The 27,731-nt window shown below is 46.0% G+C and overlaps 1 pseudogene; it reads left to right on the top strand.

Moving 5' to 3' along the window:
* LOC138301789 (DNA fragmentation factor subunit alpha-like) overlaps positions 1 to 27,731 on the top strand; it is a 120,743-nt pseudogene that overhangs the window by 37,741 nt on the left and 55,271 nt on the right.

Below are 27,731 nucleotides of genomic sequence, written 5' to 3'. Positions count from 1 at the left end.
TATTGAAAATGATCTCACGCTGGTGGAACAGACATTGCTACACCTAGAGCAGGAGGCCACTCAAAACCCCACAGGGACGACGCGACTGTTGTCCACCCGAGCTGATCATCTATTCCTTTTGGAGCGGTTACGCTGCTTAAATTATGCTGCTCATTCGGCTACACTCACGCCTCTGCCGACAAGTCGGGCACACTTTTAGCCTGGCTGACCCAGTGCGAACGAGAACGGGGCTCGGTTACGGAAATCCGCTCACTGACTGGGAGGATGCTCCATACTCCCACAGAGATTCATTCTGAATTCATACAATACTATAGGGTGCTCTACAGTTCAGCTGCAACCCCGAACCACCAAGGCCTGCGAGGATTTATTCTCCTCAATCACCTTGCCCCGCCTGAGGGGTGCCCACCGCGAGGCACTGGAGGAGCCGCTGGAGCTCTCGGAAATCCAGAGCAGCATTCTTGATCTATCAACAGGTAGAACTCCTGGCCCGGATGGCACTCCGGCTGACTTTTATAAGACCTTCTCTTTGACCCTTGCGCCTCATCTCCTCCGTTTATATGAGGAATCTATACAGGGAGGGGCCCTATCGGTGTCCCAGAATGAGGCACTGCTGGTTTCACTTCCTAAGCCAGGCAAGGACCAATCAGAACTTGGCTCCTATAGACCGTTGGCGATGCTCAACACAGACTATAAAATACTGGCCAAAATACTGATGATGCGTCTAGCGCCCATGGTCTCAGACCTGGTCCACACCGATCAAAACGGATTTGTGCCCGCACGGGACACTTCACATAATATCAGGCGCTTATTCCGTGTTATGCAATACTTGACAAGTGACTGGCCACTGGTGGGATGCTTGGTTCTTGATCTGGAAAAGGCTTTAGATTCCCTGGAATGGCCGTACCTTTTCGAAGTTTTGCAACCGTTTGGCTTTGGTCCACGTTTCTTACATATGGTTAAGTTGCTATACACTGCCCCCACAGTCCGGGTCAAGATGGGTGGGAGCATTTCGGGACCAGTTGAGGTGCGCAGACACACGAGGCGGGGTTGCCCCCTTTCCCTTTGCTGTTCTCCATCGCGATGGAGCCATTGGCTGTGGAATTACGCGACGGAGGTCCCCACTAGAGTGTCGCGCTCGGTGACGGTCTACATACCGTATCACTATATGCTGACGACCTCCTGTTGCACTTCAGAGACATCACCAATGTCCCGCCGGTGGTCGGGGTTATATTACAGCGTTTTGCGACTCTCTCAGGACTGCACGTTAACTGGGCGAAATCATGCCTCTTCCCCTTCGACCCAGATCTCCCGAACCCGCGGTTGCGCCTTGCTGGCATAGATGTACCTTGGCAGCCACACCCGTTCAGATATTTGGGCATTCACATATATCACCGGAAGGAGGACCAGCGCAACGGGATTCTTGGGAAGGCAATGGCGTCCATCTGCTCCCAAATGACCTTTTGGCAGGTGCTGCCGCTGTCGGTTGCAGGCAGGGTTGCACTTTTGAAAATGATTGTGCTACTGCGCCTTTTATACTATTTCTCCATTCTCCCACACTATGGCCCTCATTCCAACCCTGGCGGTCGCCGGAAGCACTGCCAACAGGCTGGCGGTGCTTCATCTGGCATTCCAACCGCGGCTGTAAAGCCGCGGTCGCCCAGCCGGGTCCGGCGGTTTCCCGCCGGATTACCCCCGGCTGGGAGAATCCTCCATGGCGGCGCTGCAAGCATGGGGATTCCGACCCCCTTCCCACCGCCAGTAACAGGATGGCGGGAACGGGAGTCGTGGGGCCCCTGGGGGCCCCTGCACTGCCCATGCCACTGGCATGGGCAGTGCAGGGGCCCCGTAACAGGGCCCCAGCATGATTTTCACTGTCTGCATAGCAGACAGTGAAAATCGCGACGGGTGTAACTGCACCCGTCGCACCCCTGCAACACCGCCGGCTCCATTCGGAGCCGGCTTCTATGTTGCAGGGCCTTTCCCGCTGGGCCGGCGGGCGCTCCTTTGGCGGGCGCCCGCCGGCCCAGCGGGAAAGCCAGAATGGCCTCCGCGGTCTTTTGACCGCGGAGCGGCCAAATGGCGGTGACCGCATAGAATTACACACACTGGGCGACCTGTACAGCGATGGCAAGCTGATTCTGTTTTCTACCCTGGCTGCAGAAGCGGGCCTTCCAGCGGGGCATTTTCTGTTATATAATTCCTTAGTGAGGTCACTGCCAAGCAGATGGGGGGACCTATTGACTGCCCCTCCAACTCATTTGCTAGTACAATACATGCAGTTCATGGGGCAGGGCAAACATTAGATCAAGTGGTTCACAGACGCACTTCGGACTCATACACAACATGATTATGTAGCGCTACGTACTGCCTGGGAGGGGGACTCTGGCACACCCTTCACAAACACACAATGGAAATCTGTCCTGTCTAGCCACATAACAATCCCCTGCAACTCCAGATTTCGACTTAAACAATTTTACATTATTCACAGGGCATATCTTACACCAGCCCGCATTAACAGATATTTTCTTTGATGTGATGCAGCCTGCCCCTGTTGCAATAATTTGAACGCAGATACCCTACACATGTTGTGGTCTTGTTCCCTTTTGCACAGTTACTGAGGAGCTATTATTGCTTGTCTATCAGCATGCACATTGTGCACACTGTCACCTATATGGGAAAGCTGTGTGTTGGGCCTGTTTTCTAGAGGCCCGCACCACAGGGCTACAACACGATTCTTGGACCTGGGGTTTATAACAGCCGATCACCCGGAGATGGAAGGCTGCTGAAGCGCCGACTGTGTCGGCATGGAGGCGCTCCTTTTTGACTTGGGCGGAGGCTGAGGGGGTGGCCCTGAGGCAAGAGGATGTACTTGGTCTGCGTAGGTACCCCATCTCGGCCAGTTGGGACGAGATGCTGACAACCTTGCGGGCCCCGGAGATAGACTCTGGCCTAGTTGAGACAACTGAATTACTCACAGTCACCTAGTGATCATGAGCCACAGGTGATATCCTGCTAAAGTAACTGGTGTACCCCTCAATCGCTGCACTTTAATACCCAAAAGATAGGTTTACCCAGCGATGATGTGATATATTTGGACACAAGTTGGTCGTTGCATGGGCAGATATTTCTGTACGCTATTCGGGGAATTCCTAACAGGTGGACGCATTGAAGCATTTATACCAGACTCATAACTCTATTGTACTCCTTTGTTGTTACATGTTACTGTTTTACTTATTACTATCTTAGAATCTGCACTGATGCACAAACAAATGGCTACTTTTACTGTCACGCAATGAAGCGGCAGGGTGATCAGACAAACAGTGATATGTATTTGGACATGAATGACTATCCGTCCACTATGCAAACTGCTGGGATCGCAGCCTCTATAGACATTAATAGATACAAGCTATGATACACATCTCCGGGTAACCGACGCGCCAACCCCAGGCGTCAGTGGCCAGCGAGAGTGCCCTTGCTGACAACATATAAGGGCTCACAAAAAGTATAACTGTTGCAATATTCTGCTATGTCAGAAACGAGAATTGTATTGATTTGTCATGTTAATAACAATAGCAATTAACAATAAAAAACAAAAAAATTGTCACATGGATACAGTTTTTCATCCTGGCCATTGCTATAATTTTTGCTCCAGAAAAGTCACTTCAGTTCAAGATTAAGGTTTCTTGTCTGGCCTGATGCACTATCTTTATCTGACTGCAGGTGCTTACAGTTCATATTAATGTTCACCTAGGCCATCCTCATTTCACTATTTTCTTATATTTCCATAGGCTTTTATTGATTTACTTAGCAACCTACATTATCAACGGTTGCTGCCATTTTTACTCATTAGAAATTACTAACCTTATTTTTCTCCAATTTTCGCAATATCCTTCTTTCAGCTTGTTTTGTGGTTATCAGTTAATACATTAACAAACATGTTTACTAAATTTGTTATAGGCTTACATATTTTATTCTTGATCTGTATTGTCACTTACGCTGCTGCATGCTTGCACCTTTCAAACATTTTCTGAGCATAAGCTTGCAGCAGACTAAAGAACAGCCCTGTTGCTCCGGCCACTGGATCTAAATGTTCTGAATATCCTGATCATTATCAGGCACTGGATAGATGTAGAATGGCAAGGAGGGCTGTAGACGACTTGGCCCTAAACACACATTTGAGAGGTGAAATATCAAGCTTGTACCAGACAAGTAACAGGTAAAGCCGATTTTGTGTAAATTATACTTAAGTGTGTTCTACAAAACAAGGCAATGAGACAGGTAGTGCAGTGGGTGTTCACGCAGCCTTGCAGAGACCTTACAGTGCCTGCGGAAGAAAGTATAGTAGTGAGAGTGTCGCCCAAAATAGACAAAATAAGACAATGCCATAAACCTCTCTGGGTCTTTGACAACCCAAAATAATTAAGGTGCAATTCAGGAGTAAGAAATTAATTGTTGTAAAATTACATATATTTTTCCTAATTATTTCTAATCTTAACAGTTTGTCCGTGTGCATCTTTTATGAATTGTGTAAGACGTTTGATACAATTGATACATATGTTTGTTAACTTTTGGTATTTGACTATGTAAGCACGGCGACCATATACCTTCACCAGAAGATCGTCCTCATGGATCCTAAATTGCTCAGTTTCATATTACTGACAGGATACATAACTGTCAAATGCTTTGGAAACATTTTCTTATGTCAGTACATTGGACATATACAGTACATCAGACAATGCAGGCCATTTAATGTTAACAATCTGAATATATTGCTGCACAAATCTAATTGTGTCTTGAAGCTTATACAACAGATGTTGTTTTGCTGAAAATCTTTGCAAATCTACTCTAGTGCAGCTGATAGACAAGCAACATCTCTTCTTGTTCAGCAGGCATAATTTAGTTTCAGGAGCAAAGTGTGATGCTGTCTTCAGCACACAGGCCAAGGAAGTTGTGTCTATTCAGCAGACAAGTGTGAAATACATGACAGAAGCAATAAGGGATCTTTCGGAGCACCCTGCGCCCAATCTCCACTGCCGCACACAGTTGACTATGTCATGTAACATTATAAATGATGTTGTATTAAGAAAGGCAGACCTACTGGCTTTGTCAAAGGGTCGAAATATAAAAAGTGGTGAGCTATTTATTTGATTAAGGGGTCATCACACCAACATTTATAAATTAGACATATTGCCTTTGTCAAAAAGTCACCAATAGCTATAATCAAATGTATATTTCAATAATTCCACTCTTTGCAGTATTTAATAATAGCAATTGTTATAAAATACTTTCATTAAAACATTATTAAAAAATACATGAACGTGTCTTTGAGTCTTTTTTTCCAAACATTTTTCAGGTAACAAAAGTGCAGCAATAGGACCAACCACAAGCTGTGTCTGCTCTCCAGCTGAAGAGCATACAGCAAAGTGGGTGTCCTGATGCCCACCCAAGGGCATCAACAACCGTTCCAATGTTGGAGGCCATGGGGTGGGGAGGGCAAGGTCCAGGCCGGCTCCCCAGCCAGCACTCATCACAGGTGCCAGTAGGAGCCGGCTGTGTTCTGGGCCGGAGCAAAGTTGTGTTCCTTGCCAGAGTGTAGCCAGGGAATAAAGATTACGTTCCCTTCCCGCACTCTACAGGGCAGGGAGCACAGAGGTGTACCAGGGGATGGGATCCCCAAGACACTGTTATGATCGGGCCCGGGAGGATGGAGCCCCCTCACCCCCCAAAAAAATGGCCAATGGAGGTAGTAGGTCTCTCCGAGGCACAGGGAGAGGGGTAGTTCGGCCCCAGGGGTTATTTTCCCCTGGGCCTTAAAGAGGCTTGGATAGAGCAAGTAAGTTATTGGCCCAGCGAGATGTGGTCCCCCAGGGCCTGACAAAGCTCTGGGGCAAGGGGCTGCATGCCCCTATCCCAAAATAAAACAATCAGCCCAAGAGGATGGGGTCCCTGGGGTTCTTTAAAGGTTCGGGGAAAGGGGCTTCACACCCACTCTACAAAAAAGTAAATTTCTCTGACCCTCATCTCGGGTGGGAATGGGGTCTTATTTTTAGCATTCTGCCAAATTTGTATAATGCATTTCAGCCGTTTTGACTGTAGCTGGGTCTCATTTTTCTATGGAAACTGTATGGGGTAACCACTTCTTGGGACATCCCCTTTTCCTTGACCCCCACTTGACGGATCACCACAAAACTTTCCAGAAAGTAGCTGAGGTGGATGAGATTTTACTGACAAGTTCTGTGAAGATTTGTCAAGTGGCGCCAAACGTATTAGCAAACCAAAAAATCTATTTCCTATGAAGGGTACTCGAACGATAACCATCCAATGGCGACTACCACTGATAATAAATAACATATCTGGAAACATTATTCTATATTGTGATTTAATGTCCTGATCATTTGGAGAAGTGGATGTGTGTTTCATAGAAATCGAGTACAAACATATGTGGGTTTACCACTGGGGTAAATCTAGAAACCCGAGACTTGGAGGAGTGAATAGTGCTGTTCTACAAATAAAAGTAACACTCTCTTCCTTCCAGCTCCTCAGAAGATGTGCCCTGTCAAGATCTGGCATTAGAGATGGGAGACAGTCCAGCAAGGTGCGAGGCCTGCAAGACACACTCCAACGTCTTTTGGATGATAGAGAGGATGAGCGCCAGTCCAAACAACTCCTACAACTATACCTGGAGGCCTTGAAGGGAGAAGGCAGTGGTAAAACCATGGAAATGGGTAGGAGTTTGTGGGTCTAACTCCCTCTATTTTCTTAGCTTGTGACAGCAAAGTGTCTCTAAAGCATCAGAACCCTGTTTGCTGAAATTTTAACACCGCAACATTTGTGAGTTAACCGCAGAAGATGAATCTCAGTCAAAGCAGACCTCACATAATGCATATGTGACACGCATCTGTCACTGTACTCTTCGGTATGTCATCATAACTAGAGTATATGCACAGATACTTGATAGCAGCACTACTCATTACAGTTAACACATAAACAATTCTTACATAGAACACAATGATAATCCACACCCATCGGGCGAAACACAATAATAAAATAATTAACTACAAAGGACATGTAAACTGTGCCTCATCCCACTAAGCACTTAGGGCCACATGTACGTAGCTTTATTATTGGCGCAAACGGCCCGATTTGCGGAATCGGGCTGTTTGCGACAAGAAAAAAGCATTTTGGTATGTACAAACCCTATTTTGCGATTCAGTAATCCATTTACCGAATCGCAAAATAGGTTTGCGAGGCGCCATTAGGAAGGGGAGTTCCCCTCCGAATTGCTAGTCGCAGTGCAATGTATGATTGTTTTGTGACCGTGAATACAGTCACAAAACAATCACAGTTAGCCCCAATTTCAAATTGGTGCTAACCCATTCGCAAACGGGAAGGGGTGCCCATGGGTACCCTTCCACTTTGTGAATGGTAGCGAAAATAATTTTTCAGAGCAGGCAGGGGTCCCAAGGACCCCTGCCTGCTTTGAAAAAATGAAAAGAAAACTTTTCATTTTTGGTTTTGAAATGCATCCCGTTTTCCTTTAAGGAAAACAGGCTTCATTTAAAAAAATAAAATAAACTGCTTTATTTAAAAACAGTCATAGACATGGTCTGCTGTCCCCAGCAGGCCACCATCCCTGTGAGTGCAGCCATTCCCAGTGGGGTGGCAAATTGCGACCTATCTGATGAATATTAATGAGGTAGGTAATTTGCGACCCCATTGGGAATCGCAAACAGTGTGAAGTACACTGTTGTAAATATGGTTTTGCGACTCCCAATTTGCAACTTGCCCTTAGTTCTAAATGTAGCACCCTATCCCAAAAGAAGAACACCACTCTGACCAATCAGCAAAGCACTTACTATCTCCAAGTCTAGCACTTTCTCATCCAAATCCAATCCCTCCCTCATCAGAGTAGTCTCCTTCCCATTCACTTATGTACTTTATCACCTCATCAGGGGTACAAAGCACTATATAAAAGTGATTACTATACAATATACATTATTATGTGTGATTTATACTAAATCTGTCGACTGTAGGACAGATACATTTTTTTTAATCGTTTTTGCCTTTTAAATCCTCAGGTTTCCCCAAAACACTGCAGAAAAAGTCTATGCTGCATTAGAAGTATGCTTAAGGCTACACTCTCCAAAACCAGCCTTTCTTTTTTCGGAGGAGAAATCGTTCTATCTCCTTTCATTGTTTATAGTAGGCAACCTAGAAACTGTAACCTTCTGAACTGTGACCAAGGCCAATCCACATTCACTCCTTGACCAATATAAACTGGTCAGGAATGGGACTCTGCACTCTAGAATACTGTGATCTCAGATCCAAGGGCAGAGAGCTCCAGGGCTTTGTCACTTGATAGGCAAAAGATCTACCACTCTGTCAAGACTTCCTTATTGTATGAATACTGAAGAGGAACATCGTACCTGAGCACTAAATATCAGTAAAAAAGTTGTTGAATGAATAGAGATCCTACGCCTTGGAGGGCCTTAAAACATATACACAACTTTTGAACAGACTGCGCATCTGTGACCGGTGGCAGAATAAGGTCCAGAAATTTCCAGGAATGAGAACATTTACTCAATCTGTTGCTGCACATGGAGTAAAGGTCACTCAGATGCATGTTGTAATAAGTGCAATTGCTAAATGGTAAAACCAGAAAGGCATACATTGTGCACATTAGAATAGTCAAGGAAAGAGCCTACCACTCCTTGAAGAATGGGCTATTGAACCTTCACAGGAAGAAAAAATTTCCTTTATTTATATTCAATATGTTACTATCCAAACCTGTTCCGTAAAAGAGGGTTAATTATTAAATGTGACCTCTAGATTTTCACTGTCCACGCTAGAGAAGGACAGCCGCGTATAGTATGTGGCCACCAGCCAGAAGACCCATAGAACAGTAAGTTTGGTTTAATCCAAATTCAACTTCAGACAGCATTTGGGAATACAGTCTGCTAATGCATTTTGTCCAGAGTGGAAATTACTGCAAACTTCCTCCCTGCTGCCTTCCATCCAAATAATAAGTTGAGTATGGTCTGTATAACAGATGCACCAGAGATGGTATTTATTTAAAAACTCAGCAAGAGGAGCTACATGAAGGTTGTTTAGTGCAGGCCATGGAGTGGAACCTTGAAGAACTATGTAGAGCATGCGTCTGGCAGTTAATCTTAAGAGATGCATAAATACCAGTTGGTTATGCCGGTTGAAAAAGATCTAATCAATCCGGCACCGCCCCTTTATTCCCATCCCTCTGAGCCTCGCCACCAAAACACCAAGGCATCAAGTGTCGAAGGCTACAGAGAGATCTGGATGGACATGACAAGCAACTCCATCCTAATCCAGAATCATCATCATCATGTTTGACAATAACAAACATTATTTTGGTTCCATGGTAAGAATGGAACCCTGGCTACTTTGAGTGCAAGAGGATGTGAGCTGTAATTACAAAGTGGCAAAAAAGGAGCATAGAAATGGACAATAGACCCTAAGAACTGTGCATGTTTTTTTTTTTTTAACTAACAGAATAATGTATGCTCTTTTCCACTCTAACGGGAGGGATCCAGTCATGAGAGATGAATTGATCTGTTGATAAACGGGCAAGCCTACTAAGGGTGCTACCAAATGAAAAAAATAGCTGATTGTGGCTCACCAAGTGACCCAGATTTTTTAGCATTGTTTAGTTCAACAGTCATTTCTGAAGAAGATTAACACACTCTTTACACTATCGACTTGCTTCCGTTTTAATTGTGTCCTTGTAATATCACTTTTGGTAGTATAATGATTTTATTGAATTTTCTATTGGATGTTGCAGGTGGGAAGTGTATTTAACACTCTTTTAACCTCCTGTATTAACATACCTGATTCGAATTGGAAGATTTTATTGTTTTTTATATTATTGTTAAGAATTGAAGGGAGATTTCAGCACTTTTTTCTTTAATATTCCTTGCATTTATTGCGTCACTTACATTGTTAGCATTTTGTGTTTTTTGGCTTGCCCCGAGTGGTGGCAACCACCTGTTACACCGCAGCGCTCGCTGCGGCTGCGGGCTCAGGTAGCCGCGGCGCGGCACGTTAATTTTGCCGCGGCCGACGCCCGGGCCGCGGTAGACGCCGAGGCAGACACCCAGGTCGCGGGGGTCGCCGCGGCTCCGGCGAGGGCCATAAAGGCTCCAGGGAGCCGGTCTGGGGGTCACGGCGCTCGCCGCTCCCCCTTTTTCAAGTTCTGCCTTAAAGGCAGACGCGGCAGAGCCTGAAACCCCGAGGGGGTTTCAGGCATGGCCGCACACAGCGCATTATGCGCTTAACATTTATTTCTCTTGCATGTATTCACCTGCCCACCACCACTTACCGATGTTCCTAGGACAAACCGAACCCTTACACTGGGGGTTCTTTATACTTGCCTTTTTTCTCTTCCCAGCATGCTTAACACTTCCTCTCTACCCAGCATGCATTGTCTAACACACATACCTAATTCATTACTGTTTTCTTTTCCCCAATCCAAGATGGCGGTGTTCTACTTCCTGTTTCCTGTTTCCTGTCCAGGGGTATTTAAGGGGATTCCAACTGCCTGTTCATTGCGTTGCAACACTCCTTGGTGATAGTCACGCTCCTATTTGATATCCTTCTGCGAATCCTGTCTGTTCCTGATTTGCTTTGTTTTCCTGCCTTCCTGAACTGCGGTCCTAATACCCTGGTGTCCTCCTTTCGTTTCAGGGAGTTCCTGTGGAGGTTTTTTACCCTACTGGGGTTTTTCCTCTGGGACTCCTTCTGGAGGGCACGGACTGTAGTGGTTCGCTCATACCAAACAGCACCGTGGCTACCGGAAGGGGTCGCCCCTACCTCGGCCAGAGCAGAACCCGTCGGAACAAGGACCGTTCCCCTACACCTCTCCGCTGCGAGGGTAAGACCGTTGAGAACCGCGACAGATTGCAACGCCCACAATTCCTGTTGCAGTCCGGAACTATGGATAACCCAGTGGTAAACACGGAACCTACTAACCAGGACCTGCTGGCGACGATACAACAACAGGCTCAAGAACTCCAGCAATTACGTACTGAGAATACTGTTTATCGACAAACCTTTGCCTCCAGGACCACAGATGTCCCTGCAGTAGCCGCCTCTACACCTCGATTTTCCGGGGATCCCACCACATTAAAAGAATTCCTGGATGCCTTAACGGTGTACTTTGCCTTTCGCCCCTCGCAATTTGTACAAGATAAGACCAAGGTGGGGTATTTGATTAGTGCCTTATCAGGACCAGCCTTGGCCTGGGCCACACCTCTAGTAACCAGAAACGATCCCTGTCTATCTAATTATTCCACCTTTATCACTACTTTTAAACAGATGTTTGAACGCCCTGGACTCGAGGCGTCCGCAGAAGAGGCTCTTTGCGAAGTCCAACAAGGGAGTCAGGATGTATTACAATACATCACCCGTTTCAGACAATTAGCTGCAGAAACAACCTGGGTGGAACGTACCTTGGTGACACTCTTCCGTAGAGGTCTAAGAGAGGACATCAAAGATGAACTAGTACATTCTGCCAGGATAGAAAACCTCAAAGGGTTGATGGACCAAGCACTAACTATAGAGTATCGGTTAAATGAACGACGAATGGAGAAAAAGAAGAGTCGTTTGCCTTTTCACTCAGTACCATCTCGTCCCTTCGCCCATCGTTCCGAGGAAGCCCGCCCTGAATCCAAAGGGAATACCGAGGAAGAGCCCATGCAGATTGACACAGCTCGCGGACCTCTATCCGCCAGCGAAAGGGAACATAGACGAAGGAAGGGGCTTTGCCTATATTGTGGTGCAGCTGGTCACCTAATTCGCGCCTGCCCCATTCGTCCAATCAAGCCCTTGGGAAACGCCAACTCCCGTCCCCAGTAAGAAGGGTGAGGACGGGATATTGTGATATACCTTCTATTTGCTCTTCCAGGGAGGAAGGAACTGCTCTTTTTCTCTTACCAGTTATCCTCCATTTAACTGATGGCCGCGAAGCAAGAACTTTGGCTTTATTGGATTGCGGAGCCAGTGGCCTATATTTAGATGAAACCTGGGCCAAAGAACAACAAATAACACAAATACCCAAAGAAATACCAGAACAGGTACATACTGTTGATGGGTCACTCTTGGCCTCTGGACCGGTACAATACACCACCCCTACTTTCTGTTTACAGTTCGGTAAACATCAGGAAATTCTCTCGTTTGACTTAATCTCATCACCACACCATGTCATGATCCTGGGAATTCCATGGCTTACACGGCACAATCCTTACATCAACTGGGAAACAAAAACCATTTCGTTATCCTCCCATTTTTGTCAACACCATTGCTATCCGGCCGGGGATTATTGGTCCCCAAAAAGTCTCTCAACAGCACCTGCCCAGGTGGGAGGATCCATTAATGTTCTACAGGGAGTTCCCAGACAGTATCAGGACTATATCGATGTATTCCAGAAGCCAGAAAGACCTGAATTGCCACCCCACAGAGAATACGACTGTGCCATTTCTTTAGAGCCAGACACTGTAGTTCCTTTTGGGCGGATGTACTCCCTCACCGAACCAGAGAAACAAATTCTGAAGGAGTACCTAGATGAGAATCTACAAAGTGGGTTAATAACTCCCTCCTCTTCACCCGCCGGGGCTCCTCTTTTCTTTGTACCAAAGAAAACCAAAGACCTGCGTCCCTGTATCGACTTCAGAGGGTTAAACAGGATCACTATCAAAGACCGGTATCCGCTACCCCTCATCAAAGACATCTTAGAAGCAGTCAGAGGAGCCAAGAGGTTCACTAAGCTGGATCTCCGAGGAGCCTATCATCTGCGAAGAGTCAGAGAAGGTGATGAGTGGAAGACCGCCTTTAGAACACCTTTTGGTCACTACGAATATAGAGTAATGCCCTTCGGACTCACTAATGCCCCGTCCATCTTTCAAAGATTCATGGATTCTATCTTTTCTGATCTTTTGCAACAAACAGTGGTAGTGTATCTTGACGATATCCTAATTTATTCAGTTCATCCAGAGGAACATTCCAAACACGTCCGCCAAGTCTTAGAAAGACTCCGACAACATCATTTGTTCTGTAAGCCTGAAAAATGCGAATTTGATCAGATAGAAGTGAAATATTTGGGATACTGTATAGACCAAACCGGAATTGCCATGGACTCAGACAAAGTACAGGCTATATTGAACTGGCCATCTCCTTCTTCCATCAAGGAGACTCAATGTTTTCTGGGACTAGCCAACTTCTACCGGCAGTTCATTGCAGACTTTGCCCAGAGAACCAGCTTCATTACTCAAACCCTCAAAAAGGAACACCTAAAGAAAGGTTTTTGTTGGACACCAGGCGCTGAGTCAGCTTTTCAGGACTTAAAGAAAGCCTTTAGTCAAGCCCCTATTCTTCGACACCCAGACACTAGCAAACAATTCATTGTTGTCACAGACGCCTCAGAAAGAGCCATTGGGGCTGCCTTGTTACAAAGACAAGACGATGATGACCTAGAACACCCTGTATTCTATCTATCCCACATTCTATCTGATTCTGAGCGAAACTATTCCGTGCTAGAACGCGAATTACTCGCCTTAAAGGTCGCGTGCACTGAATGGAGACACTTTTTGATGGGATCAAAGGAGCCCTTCGAAGCCCGGACCGATCATAGAAATCTACAGTGTTTAAGAAATTTCCAGTGCCAAAATAGCCGGCAAGCTCGATGGGCCTTCTTCTTCAGCCAGTATGATTTCTATATCACCTACATCCCTGGTTCTCAGAACATCCTGGTGGATGCCCTGTCCCGACGTTATCCTGGGTGCGGTGATTCCGCGGTTCAAAACTTATTCGACAACAATAAAATCATAGGGGTAGCACAGACCTTTTTAGATCAAGTTAAGTCTGAATATGCCCGTCTACACGAAACAGAACTAAAGAGGTTACGTCCACAGCTGCACATAGATCATGACTACTATTATCATGATAAGGCCCTGTTTTTACCCACTAAAACAGTGCAAATCGAAGCCTTACACATGTGCCATGATTCTCCTATTGCGGGTCATCGAGGAGTGAAAGCGACTCAAGATCTTTTGCTTCGCTCTTTCTGGTGGCCAACTCTCAAGGCTGACACTGAGGCATATGTGTTATCCTGTCCTACATGTGCTCAAGCCAAGACACCCCGAACCAGACCTGTGGGCTTACTCCGCCCATTACCTGTTCCCCCAGGCCCATGGCTTACCATATCCACCGATTTTATGTGCGCCTTACCTTCCTCAATGGGAAACCACGTCATAATGGTAACTGTGGACTCCTTCACCAAGATGGCCCACTTCACGGCCTTGAGAAAGTTACCCACGGCAAAGGAGTTAAGTCAGGTCTTTACTCAAGAAATTTTCAGGCTACATGGGCTACCCCAAGTTATTATATCAGACAGAGGTCCCCAATATATCTCCCGTTTCTGGAACCAATTCTGCAAGATCTTGGGGATCCAGGTGGCCTTGTCATCCGGGTTCCACCCTCAAACCAATGGACAAACAGAACGACTCAATCAGGGTCTCGAGCAGTACTTACGTAGCTTCTGTAACGCTACACAAAGTAATTGGGCTCCCTACTTACCGCTTGCCGAATTCTCCTATAATAACTCTCTACACAGTGCCTCTAAAGTCTCTCCTTTCTATGGCTCCTATGGTTTCCATCCCAGGGCCTTCCCAACTCCCCTGAGAGACAACTCCAACCTTCCCGCCATCTCCTCTTTCGTTCGACAGCTACGGGGTATACAGCGAATTATCCATTCTAACCTTGTGTCCACCAAGTCCCGCATGAAGACAATAGCAGATAGGAGACGCTGTGCGGCTCCTCTATATCAAGTCCATGATAAGGTCTGGCTCTCCTCTAGATTCCTACCTCTCCGACTCACCCAAAACAAATTCAAGCCCCGCTTTTATGGTCCCTTTCTCATTCTCAAGAAGATCAACCCAGTGTCCATGCGTCTTCGCCTACCTCGGACATGGAAGATCCACCCAGTATTCCATGTCTCGCAACTGAAACCTTACCGTCCTGATCTCTTTCATAGGCAGTTGCCCTGTCCCCCTCCTTTGTTGGTTGACAATGTGCCTGAATACGAAGTGCAGGAGGTCTGTGACTCTCGATTTTTCCATGGGCGCCTCCAATACCTTATTCATTGGAAGGGGTACCCTTTGAGTGAGTGTTCCTGGGAGGATGCCTCTTCAGTCCATGCTCCTCTTTTAATCCGCCGCTTTTTTCGGCTCTTCCCTCACAAACCCGGGGCCTCGGGGAGGGGGCATACTGTTACACCGCAGCGCTCGCTGCGGCCGCGGGCTCAGGTTGCCGCGGCGCGGCACGTTAATTTTGCCGCGGCCGACGCCCGGGCCGCGGTAGACGCCGAGGCAGACACCCAGGTCGCGGGGGTCGCCGCAGCTCCGGCGAGGGCCATAAAGGCTCCAGGGAGCCGGTCTGGGGGTCACGGCGCTCGCCGCTCCCCCTTTTTCAAGTTCTGCCTTAAAGGCAGACGCGGCAGAGCCTGAAACCCCGAGGGGGTTTCAGGCATGGCCGCACACAGCGCATTATGCGCTTAACATTTATTTCTCTTGCATGTATTCACCTGCCCACCACCACTTACCGATGTTCCTAGGACAAACCGAACCCTTACACTGGGGGTTCTTTATACTTGCCTTTTTTCTCTTCCCAGCATGCTTAACACTTCCTCTCTACCCAGCATGCATTGTCTAACACACATACCTAATTCATTACTGTTTTCTTTTCCCCAATCCAAGATGGCGGTGTTCTACTTCCTGTTTCCTGTTTCCTGTCCAGGGGTATTTAAGGGGATTCCAACTGCCTGTTCATTGCGTTGCAACACTCCTTGGTGATAGTCACGCTCCTATTTGATATCCTTCTGCGAATCCTGTCTGTTCCTGATTTGCTTTGTTTTCCTGCCTTCCTGAACTGCGGTCCTAATACCCTGGTGTCCTCCTTTCGTTTCAGGGAGTTCCTGTGGAGGTTTTTTACCCTACTGGGGTTTTTCCTCTGGGACTCCTTCTGGAGGGCACGGACTGTAGTGGTTCGCTCATACCAAACAGCACCGTGGCTACCGGAAGGGGTCGCCCCTACCTCGGCCAGAGCAGAACCCGTCGGAACAAGGACCGTTCCCCTACGCCTCTCCGCTGCGAGGGTAAGACCGTTGAGAACCGCGACACCACCTTGCATTTCCAGTCACTCAGTGGTCTAGTATTTTTCTGACTACTTGTAGATCAGAAGTTACATATTTTTTCCTGACTGAAATGTGGATTGAAGATACACCCTTACTTGACATTCATATGGCTATTTCCCTGCTCTTCATACTTCTGAATGAGGATCATGTGGGTATGATTGGAGGAGGTCTAGCTATCTTCTATTGTGAGTGGTTGATGGTCAATGTTTTTCCTCTGTAGAAACACCGCAGGAAGTCTGGCCTTTTCTATTCCCCCTTCAGCTACTTTTATGTCTTGCACATTCAAGTGAATGGTCCTCATGGTACCTTGTTAGATTTTGTCTTCAGTTTCATGAATAGTTTTTTCCCATGGTCTTGGGGTCCTTCAGACTTACTGCATTGGGTGACTTGAATATCTGTGTGGATGTGTCATTTGTGTCTGGCTCGCACAATGTGCTTTCCTCATGCTGCACTTGGTTGTAAGTAGATAATTGCAACGTTGACCCACTCTCCCAGCCATATATTAGATTTGTCTCCGACAATTTTATTTCCAGTCCGCCATACCTGAGGGAAACATGATCTGATCATGTTGCCTTACCATTTGAGTTGAAGTAAGACTGGGCTTGCTGTTGATCTTGTGATTAAGAGGAAATGGTTGAAGCAAAGATTTGCAATTGTTGTGTTATGTTCGAGTCACCCTCCTATCTGATTCATAATGAAACCTGGACTAATAGGCTTATGATTAATTATTGGCTTTCTTCTGCTCTAGAGTCAGCTGTTCTGGTACAAGTTACTAATTCACACCAGAAGATGCCACCTACAATGTGATGTTCCCCAACCTTTGCTGCACTTAAACATTCCTGCAAACACCTTGAGAGAGTGTGTCAGAAAGACTACATTTCTGAGGCTAAAGTTAAATATGTTAGCACGTTAAAAAATAAAGTCTGCATTACAAAAGCTCACTCAGAGTTTTGTGGACTTGCCTTCTCTTAAGTAATAATGTATATTTAGAAATATTTAAGGTAGTCAAGGAATTTACCGGTCCAGCCTGTCGTCATTGATGTGTGAATCTCTAGTCTAGAAAAAAGGAGATCAATTTATCAGTCATTTTCATGTAGAAGGTCTGCGATTACTACATCTTTGCATCAATTAATAGAGTCCTGAAATAGCACAGGTTGACCTAAATGTATCCCCGTAGGATAACATTGACCAGTGTTACATACAACCTCATTCTTCACTAATAAGTGTCACAAAGATATTTGTCCACAGTTTTATCTGAGCCCAAAAGCTGCTAGCACCTTCTGGGTTTTCTTTATGTTATATTTTACTGTTCTTTTTGCTTACGTATACATGAAACTCCTGATCTTCTTTAAATATACAGCACTGGCTTAACGTTAAGTTTCTTGCCCCTACCACCTTTTAGAGTAAACATCAACAGTTTTCATGATGGCTTGATTTCTGTACCCACGCTACCTAGTTGGAGTGCATTAGTACTGGGGTTCCTGGAACTTCAGGGTCGTACAACAGGATACCACCCACTAAACCTTGAATTCCAGTGGAACCCAGGTACTAGTCTCACAGTGTTCTTCACAGTGTTAATCTGGGTATTGGACATGTACATCTAATGATTGAAGTTGTGGGCTTCCAGGATATTACACTATAACCAAACAGAGTGAGATGACTGAAGGAAGCTAAATCATTTTCTCTAAATACTTACATTGCTAAACAAGGTATAGCCAACCCATGCACAGTGATCTGAACGTTGTACTTGAAAAATTATAAAACGTTTACTAGACCTGCAGGTCGAGTAGCTTGAATAATCTACCCGACCTAACTGCAATGTACTTGACCCGTAAATGGGTCTCAAATTGTGTGATCCTAGTCAAATATTTTTGGGTACAGAGTCGTTTTTTTCTTCATTCTCACAAATGAGTGCACCTTCAATTATGTGAGCTCAGCATTTTTGCTGTACAAAAAACATTTTGTTTGATTTAATAGACTAATGGCCTCATTATGAGTTTGGTGGGCAGCGAAGGCTGCCCGCCAAATTCTTTGGGTCAAAAGACCGCCACTCTGGTCTTCCGCCCGCTGGCCTTATTATGAGTTGCCCGATGGGCCAGCGGGAAACTCACCACAACATTGACAGCAGCCCATAATTGAGCCGGCGGTATTGTTGCAGTGTGTCGGGTACAATGGCACCTGTTGTGCTTTTCACTGTCTGTAATTCAGGCAGTGAAAAGCGCAAAGGGGCTGTCCATGGGGGCCCCTGCACTGCCCATGGGGGCCCCTGGCACCCCATCTCGGCCAGCCTTTGCATGCAAAAGCTGGCAGACACAGTAGTCCTTGTGGATTAAGACCGCCAGCACCACCAGGCCGTCGTCCAGCCTAAAAGTGGCGGTGCCAGAGGTCCCACTGTGGCGCTTTCGCCACAGTCGTAATATGGAGGTCGGACTGCCACTTTGGCGGCGGTCCGACTGCCACCGCGAGTGTGGAGGTCTTAAGACTGCCACACTCGTAATGACGGCATAAATGTTTGCTCCATGTATAATAAGAATCTAGCCCACATATAGGGGACACGTCATCCATGACTTGCTTCTCAGTTTACTAACAGCATTGCCATCAGGGCAGGAATGTTTCTCAGTTTATATTTAAATGCCCACTTTTAATAAATATATTACTGAAGCATGATGTGGTATTACACTGTCATTTACAGACAGTAAATTTCCAAGAAATATTCTAAAATCTTCCCACCAACTTGCAGCTTTACTGATAAAACTATATAGTGTATTAACAATAATCTCTGAAAATGTGGTTTCAGAATGCATATTTATCCTTTGCACATCACCATGTAAAGGGTTCTGATTTGTTTTCATTCTATTAAAATATTTTTTCATTACACAGAAGTACAAAAATGGGCTTTCACAACTACTGAATAATATAGCTACAGTGTGTTCTCTAAAATGCTGTGATGCTCCTTGCCGAAATGGCTGGAATTAAATAAAGTAAAATAAAAATATGAATACTGAAGCATGAAGTGCAAATGGTTCTGTGTAAAAGTAGCGTCACCAAACAAAATGTGATCTTGATAGGTTGGAACAAAATAAGATACTGAAGATAGCAGATCTTACATTTTACAATATTTATATATAGTATTTGTTTGAAAGACGAAATATCAGTGCTCTAAATTTTTTAGGAAAAATTGGAAAGACATTCTCCATATCGGAACTCAATGTTAGTAACCTACCCTATTTTTACCTTGTCTTTCATACTTGCAATTCTGCAAAATAAACTTTTCTACCTAGTCTTCCAAATAAATTGAAATGTCCATTTTAATGCTGAGTCTCAACCTTCATATAAAATAAGAGGACAAGTAAATCCCCATGGAAGAAACAGCAAGCATATCTCATCATTCCTATTCCTGTTACTTACAATTTCTATGCCTGATTGGTCATTTTTTGTTTAAATTGGGAAGAGAGGAGGTGGGTACTTTTCAGCAAGGATCAGACTTCTGCCCGCTTTCTTCCTGCATTACTGAGTTGTTTATTTGATTATTCCTTCTCAGTACCAGGGAGGACACCACCACCATTTCCTTCAGGTTCAGATTGCAAGGTTCTGCAAGACTCTTTCCCTTTCCCCCAGTGCGTATTAAAAACTACACTTAATAACACCATTCGAGGTACTGAATTCATTTATTATTTTAGGATGTCGTATGTTTCTGTCATTTCCATTACATTATTTTTTAAGAACATAATATTTTGAGTTTGTATTACTTACTGATGACTGCAGGAATGCCAGGAGAGGTTAAAATGTCTTTCTATGGTGGAGAAGTGTGGCTCAATGGTTAGAGCAGCAGACCCTGATGCAGAAATCTGGCCCGGGACCAGGGTTCAATTCCCGCCTCAGCGGGTCTTGGGCTCAATTTCCTCAGACCTGATAATTCTCGCATCGGTTCCTAATCTAATTAATGGGCCCCACTCTGTAACTCTGGGCATTAGCTTGCTTAATCTCCACAACGGCCCCAACAGCGCTGGGATGCCTGGCTTCACCTTGGAGGTTGCCCAGGAGTGGGCACCTCACAGGGAAAAGCCAGGAGGGGTTCCACAGCGGTATGCATACAGCGACTTGAGACCCTAACGGGTGAGTAGTGCGCTATACAAGTACGAAGTTTACAGGTTTTTTTACAGTTTATGTACCCTCGTCAAAACTTGGGTCTCACCGAAAATCTTTCAATTTTAGAAGCTCACAGACAGGACTTTAGGTGTCAGGTTCTGGGATCCGGAGGTAATGTAATTGAACTCCTTTTTGGGAAGGGCTTGCTGCCTTGCTCTCTGCAGGTTGATCTGTTAAATGGGATTCCTTACAATCACAAGTTAATGTATATTGGTGTCATTTTAATGGGTGAGTATCAGGATAGCACTAGCCTTATGTGCATCTTCTAGCAGAAGGGTCCCACCAAAGACCATATATACTACATTAGCGCCAGTGGTAAAAGCAAGGAATCGGATAATAGACAAAAATACTGACACAGGAACCAAAACGCTCCCACATCACTTCTGGAGTAAGAGAGGTCTATAAGCTGTACCAGATTTCTACACAATAAGAGATGTCTTAAGTAACTGGTCATAGAAAACTAAAGATAGACCAGATATACCATAGTATATTTGTATAACCAAACCTCTACACTTGGAGAGGAAACTAGGAAATCCTAGAAACTAACCAGAAATATCTCAAAAACACAAGTGCATGAAAACCACTCTCCTAAGTTTAAAATAACCACAGTAGGCCTATACGCGCTTCTAGATGATTAGCATGGTTTCTATTTTACTTCTATACAACTGAGATAACAAGGAATTCCATTAAAATCCTAATGTTCCCTTTTCTTAGCAATGTATAGGCAGACTAGAAATCTAATACCTTGTACAGTGTTCATGAAAATGTATACAATTTTTCTTTAAACCCATCCTATTTCTTCACAGGTGTTTTTAATATTACACATATTGCCATCCGACAGACCAAATGCATTTATCTTTAAAAGAGGCGACAGTGAATTTGGAATTGATTATGTTCTGGCAAGCACCACAACTTGGAGTTGTTTGATAGCCTTTAAGGTGGATAACAGAGAAGATAGTGAACATCAACCAATGTGTATGGTATTGTATGGTATTGTCAGGGACGTTATTTGACTCTCAGGCCCTGATTACATCAGATAATTCAATTCAGCTTATTATCAGTAACAACCGTAGGTCAGTCAAATGGCCACTTAAAGCGAACAAACTTGACACCTTGACAGGGATATACAATGCATTTGCCAATGTTATACTACCCTTTGCAGATAAACCACTCTCAAATATTCCTATATTAAATATCCACCATACCTTGATAGAGAAAATTAAACCATATCTGACTAAGCCTAATTCGAAACGTTCTAACACTGGTACAGCTAGGCATCCATTGAACAGTCCCTGGTACCCTAAGGATTGTTGAGTAGCCAGGAAGAGATCCCTAATGGCCCTCAGGTCCAAAAATATGGAACTAGTGAGAGATGCAAGACCGGAATATAGGAAAGTGGTAACCTTAGCCGAAAGAAATTGAAATGAGGCCAGCTGGAATGACCTGATTGTAGGTGCCCAAAGCCTCATTACAAGTCTGGTGGATGGACCGCCGACTCCTGGCGTCTGACCTCCAGATTACGACCGCTGCCATTGCGAGGACCATGGTTCCTAACAGGATTGCGGTAGTTGAAGTCGTGGTCAGCAACGGTAGCGCTGAGTTCATCATCGCCATGCTGACCACGAGTCCCCTTTCTGTCAGCCTTTTCATGGATGAAAAGGATGGCAGAAAGGCAGTGCTGGGGAGCATGGTGGGGGGGGCCTGCACTGCACTCTCTATAGCAGACAGTGCGCATTCTGAGGGTGCTGGGGTCCCCTTCTATGCAACTGCATCGGCTCCATAAGGAGCGGAGGCCAATGATGCTGCACTGTTTCCCTGGGGCTGACTGGCAGAAACCTCTAATAAGGAGGTTTCTGCCTGTCAGCCCAGTGGAAACATCATATAGGGCTGGGTGCCAGCTCCATGGGAGTCATCTCCCCAAGGGGCTGGCCGGCAGACCAGCGGTCACCCGCTAACCTTGTAATGAGGCCCAAAGATACTGTTATGTTTTGGTAAATAATCATTCATGTTAACAAAGAGGGCTTCACCACCAGAGATCATTGCCTTGACCCTGGTACTTGGAGTAGACATTTTACCCAAGCCTATTCCGGCGCCTTCACAATCTCTATTCGGTTTGACTTCTACTTAACTGAATCAAGCTATAACATATGTTCCTCATTTTAGTTTAGAAGAGACCATTTCTCCTCATTACGTCTGCTCCGGGGAGACATAAGGTTTTAGCACTGCTCCAGTTTACATGAATTTGAAAATCTGGGGCAGCGTCAAAATCCACGGGTGTTGCGTGGGAACAGCCGTCAAAAGGCCCATGGGACACCTCCTTGGCGCAGAGTAAGGCAACGCAGCAGCTTGCACTGCTTTGCATTTCTCCATATCTATAAGACCATGCAAAGCCACATAGGGTGGCTTTGTGTCGCCTCATAGGTATGATTGACAGGCTTGTGCTGCCGGAGCATCAAAAAAAGTGATGCTCTGGTGACGCAAACCTGTCATAAATAAGCTTCAAAATATTCTGTACGTTTTTTATAAATAACAGCCAGCATAAATAAAAATAAATGAAAGAAAGTTGTTAGTCAGTGGGAAATGCACTGTAGTGCATTATGAAACCTCTTAGTTAATGCACTGCAGAGGTCTGTGGGTAATCGGAGAGGACAGAAATTTATATTTTTATATTTGCAATAAACACACTATAAAATAGACTAATACAAAATGTGCAAAATGTTTTACCATAAAATAGTGCTTCCATAATACAGATTTTAGTAATACGCAGACCATACGCAATACACATTTTTTTACATAACTGACCCTTCAACACCTTGTAGGAAAGTACCATCTTGCCTGGCATGTTACCCCCATATTTCACTGTATATATGTTGTTTTAGTGTGTGTCACTGGGACCCTGCCAGCCAGGGCCCCAGTGCTCGTAAGTGTGCCCTGTATGTGTTCCCTGTGTGATGACTAACTGTCTCACTGAGGCTCTGCTAATCAGAACCTCAGTGGTTATGCTCTCTCTGCATTCTAAATTGTCACTAACAGGCTAGTGACCAATTTCACCAATTCACATTGGCATACTGGAACACCCTTATAATTCCCTAGTATATGGTACTGAGGTACCCAGGGTATTGGGGTTCCAGGAGATCCCTATGGGCTGCAGCATTTCTTTTTCCACCCATAGGGAGCTCTGACAATTCTTACACAGGCCTGCCACTGCAGCCTGAGTGAAATAACGTCCACGTTATTTCACAGCCATTTACCACTGCACTTAAGTAACTTATAAGTCACCTATATGTCTAACCTTTACCTGGTAAAGGTTGGGTGCTAAGTTACTTAGTGTGTGGGCACCCTGGCACTAGCCAAGGTGCCCCCACATCGTTCAGGGCAAATTCCCCAGACTTTGTGAGTGCGGGGACACCATTTCACACGTGCACTATACATAGGTCACTACCTATGTATAGCATCACAATGGTAACTCCGAACATGGCCATGTAACATGTCTAAGATCATAGAATTGTCACCCCAATGCCATTCTGGCATTGGGGAGACAATTCCATGATCCCCCGGGTCTCTAGCACAGACCCGGGTACTGCCAAACTACCTTTCCAGGGGTTTCACTGCAGCTGCTGCCAACCCCTCAGACAGGTTTCTGCCCTCCTTGGGTCCAGCCAGGCCTGGCCCAGGAAAGCAGAACAAAGGACTTCCTCAGAGAGAGGGTGTTACACCCTCTCCCTTTGGAAAAAGGTGTCCGGGCTGGGGAGGAGTAGCCTCCCCCAGCCTCTGGAAATGCTTTGATGGGCACAGATGGTGCCCATCTCTGCATAAGCCAGTCTACACCGGTTCAGGGATCCCCCAGCCCTGCTCTGGCGTGAAACTGGACAAAGGAAAGGGGAGTGACCACTCCCCTGACCTGCACCTCCCAGGGGAGGTGCACAGAACTCCTCCAGTGTGCTCCAGACCTCTGCCATCTTGGAAACAGAGGTGCTGCTGGCACACTGGACTGCTCTGAGTGGCCAGTGCCAGCAGGTGGCGTCAGAGACTCCTTCTGATAGGCTCTTACCTGTGTTGCTAGCCTATCCTCCTTCCTAGGTAGCCAAACCTCCTTTTCAGGCTATTTAGGGTCTCTGCTTTGGGGAATTCTTTAGATAACAAATGCAAGTGCTCATCCGAGTTCCTCTGCATCTCTCTCTTCACCTTCTGCCAAAGGATCGACCGCTGACTGCACAGGACGCCTGCAAAACCGCAACAAAGTAGCCAAAGACGACTACTGCAACCTTGTATCGCTTCTCCTGCCGCCTTCTCGACTGTTTCCTGGTGGTGCATGCTCTGAAGGTAGCCTGCCTCCTTTCTGCACCAGGAGCTCTGAAGAAATCTCCCGTGGGTCGACGGAATCTTCCCCCTGCAACCGCAGGCAACAAAAGACTGCATCACTGGTCCTCTGGGTCCCCTCTCAGCACGACGAGCGTGGTCCCTGGAACTCAGCAACTCTGTCCAAGTGACTCCCACAGTCCAGTGACTCTTCAGTCCAAGTTTGGTGGAGGTAAGTCCTTGCCTCCCCACGCTAGACTGCATTGCTGGGTACCGCGTGATTTGCAGCTGCTCCGGCTCCTGTGCACTCTTCCAGGATTTCCTTCGTGCACAGCCAAGCCTGGGTCCCCGACACTCTAACCTGCAGTGCACAACCTTCTGAGTTGTCCTCCGGCGTCGTGGGACTCCCTTTTGTGTCTTCGGGTGAGCTCCGGTTCACTCCTCTTCCAAGTGCCTGTTCCGGTACTTCTGCGGGTGCTGCCTGCTTCTGTGAGGGCTTCCTGACTTGCTGGGTGCCCCCTCTGTCTCCTCATCCAAGTGGCGATATCCTGGTCCCTCCTGGGCCACAGCAGCATCCAAAAACCCTAACCGCGACCCTTGCAGCTAGCAAGGCTTGTTTGCGGTCTTTCTGTGTGGGAACACCTCTGCAAGCTTCTTCACGACGTGGGACATCCATCCTCCAAAGGGGAAGTCTCTAGCCCTCTTCATTCTAAAAGAATCCACAGCTTCTACCATCCGCTGGCAGCTTCTTTGCACCCTTAGCTGGCATTTCCTGGGCATCTGCCCACTCTCGACTTTGTCGCGACTCTTGGACTTGGTCCCCTTGTTCCACAGGTACTCTCGTCCGGAAATCCACTTTGGTTGCTTTGCTGGTGTTGGTCTTCCTTGCAGAATTCCCTTATCACGACTTCTCTGCTCTCTGGGGAATATAGGTGCACTTTACACCTACTTTTCAGGGTCTTGGGGTGGGCTATTTTTCTAACTAACCCTCACTGTTTTCTTACAGCCCCAGCGACCCTTTACAAGCTCACATAGGTTTGGGGTCCATTCGTGGTTCGCATTCCACTTTTGGAGTATATGGTTTGTGTTGCCCCTATACCTATGTGCTCCTATTGCAATTCACTGTAACTATACATTGCTTGCATTAATTCCTTTTGCTATTACTGCATATTTTTGGTATTGTGTACATATATCTTGTATATATTTGGCATCCTCATACTGAGGGTACTCACTGAGATTCTTTTGGCATATTGTCATGAAAGTAAAGTACCTTTATTTTTAGTATATCTGTGTATTGTGTTTTCTTATGATATTGTGCATATGATACCAGTGGTATAGTAGGAGCTTTGCATGTCTTCTAGTTCAGCCTAAGCTGCTCTGCTATAGCTACCTTCTATCAGCCTAAGCTGCTAGAAACACCTCTTCTACACTAATAAGGGATAACTGGACCTGGTACAGAGTGTAAGTACCCCTTGCTACACACTACAAGCCAGGCCAGCCTCCTACACACCTCCTTAGGGGTAGAAAACACTATGGGCCATATTTATACTTTTTGACGCAAAACTGCGCTAACGTAGTTTTGCGTCAAAAAAATTAGCGCCGGCTAACGCCATTCTGAAGCACCATGCGGGCGCCGTATTTATTCAATGACGTACACCAGGCAGCGCCGGCGTAGGGGAATATGGAGCTTGGGCGCCAAAAAATGGGGCAAGTCAGACTGAGGCACATTTTTCGCCTCAACCCGATTTGCGCCATTTTTTTCGACTCCCAAACCCCATTGAAATGACTCCTGTCTTAGCAAAGACAGGAGTCATGCCCCCTTGCCCAATGGCCATGCCCAGGGGACTTCTGTCCCCTGGGCATGGTCATTGGGCATAGTGGCATGTAGGGGGGCACACATCAGGCCCCCCATGCCACAAAAAAATATATATATACTTACCTGAACTTACCTTAAGTTCCCTGGGATGGGTCCCTCCATCCTTAGGCATCCTCCTGGGGTGGGCAAGGGTGACAGGGGGGTCCATGGGGGCATGGGAGGGCACCTCTGGGCTCCTTCCGAGCCCACAGGTCCCTTAACGCCTGCCCTGACCAGGCGCTAAAAAACGACGCAAAAGCGGCTGGACGTCATTTTTTTTGACCCGCCCACTCCCGGGCGTGAGTTTTGCCCGGGAGTGTAAATACGGCGCACATGCTTCGGAGTCAATTTTTTAGACGGGAACGCCTACCTTGCATATCATTAACGCAAAGTAGGTGTCCACGCAAAAAAATGACGCAAACTCCATCGACTTTGGCGCTAGACGCGTCTAACGCGAAAGTATAAATATGGAGCTAGTTTTGCGTCGGAATTGCCTCAAAAAAAACGACGCAATTCCGACGCAAACAGAGTATAAATATGCCCCTATGTAAATACAATTACAATTAAAAGCATGCACTTCATGGTTCAGTTGTTAACGCTTTTTACTATCACTCAAAAAAGTTAAATCTTTGTCATCACAAAGCTTCCAGTGATCCGATCAGTACGGGCTCCCAAGTATCCTTTACACCTGCAGATTACAGTTTACATTTGCAGAATAACTGGTAGCGCATATTTGCATTTCTTTCAGGCAAGCAGGCACACTGACAAGAACACTTGTTTAGATGTCTGCCCCTCCCTCGGATTCACTTAACAGGAGACTCACCGAATGACAATTCAGCTGAAGCTTTCTAAACAATCTAAATTAACCGTCCCAGGACGGTTGTTGTTTTCCAAAATGAAGATGATTTGGATTCGAGGCAGAAGTGGTTGAGGAATGCGTGCCTCGCTTCTGATGACTCCACGGCCCCCATGGAGGTTGCGACTCACAGTTTGAAGACCTCTGCTTTAGACCAAGATGCTGCATAACCAACCAGGTCTTAAGGCTTTTTTGTATAGTATGGAAATACAACAAATTGAAGGGGCGGGCCATCTGTACATAGCCTTTGTGGACTTAAAAGCAGCTTTTGGCTTGGTGCCAAGGGGGCTAATATGGGATACATTGAAAAAACAAGATGTTCCCAATGAGCTCTTGGGACAGATAGCCAGACTACA

The sequence above is a fragment of the Pleurodeles waltl genome, chromosome 6, assembly GCF_031143425.1.
Source record: "Pleurodeles waltl isolate 20211129_DDA chromosome 6, aPleWal1.hap1.20221129, whole genome shotgun sequence".
Lineage (NCBI taxonomy): Eukaryota > Metazoa > Chordata > Amphibia > Caudata > Salamandridae > Pleurodeles > Pleurodeles waltl.
Note: the sequence above shows the minus strand (reverse complement) of the source record. Positions and strands in the feature narration are given on the sequence as shown.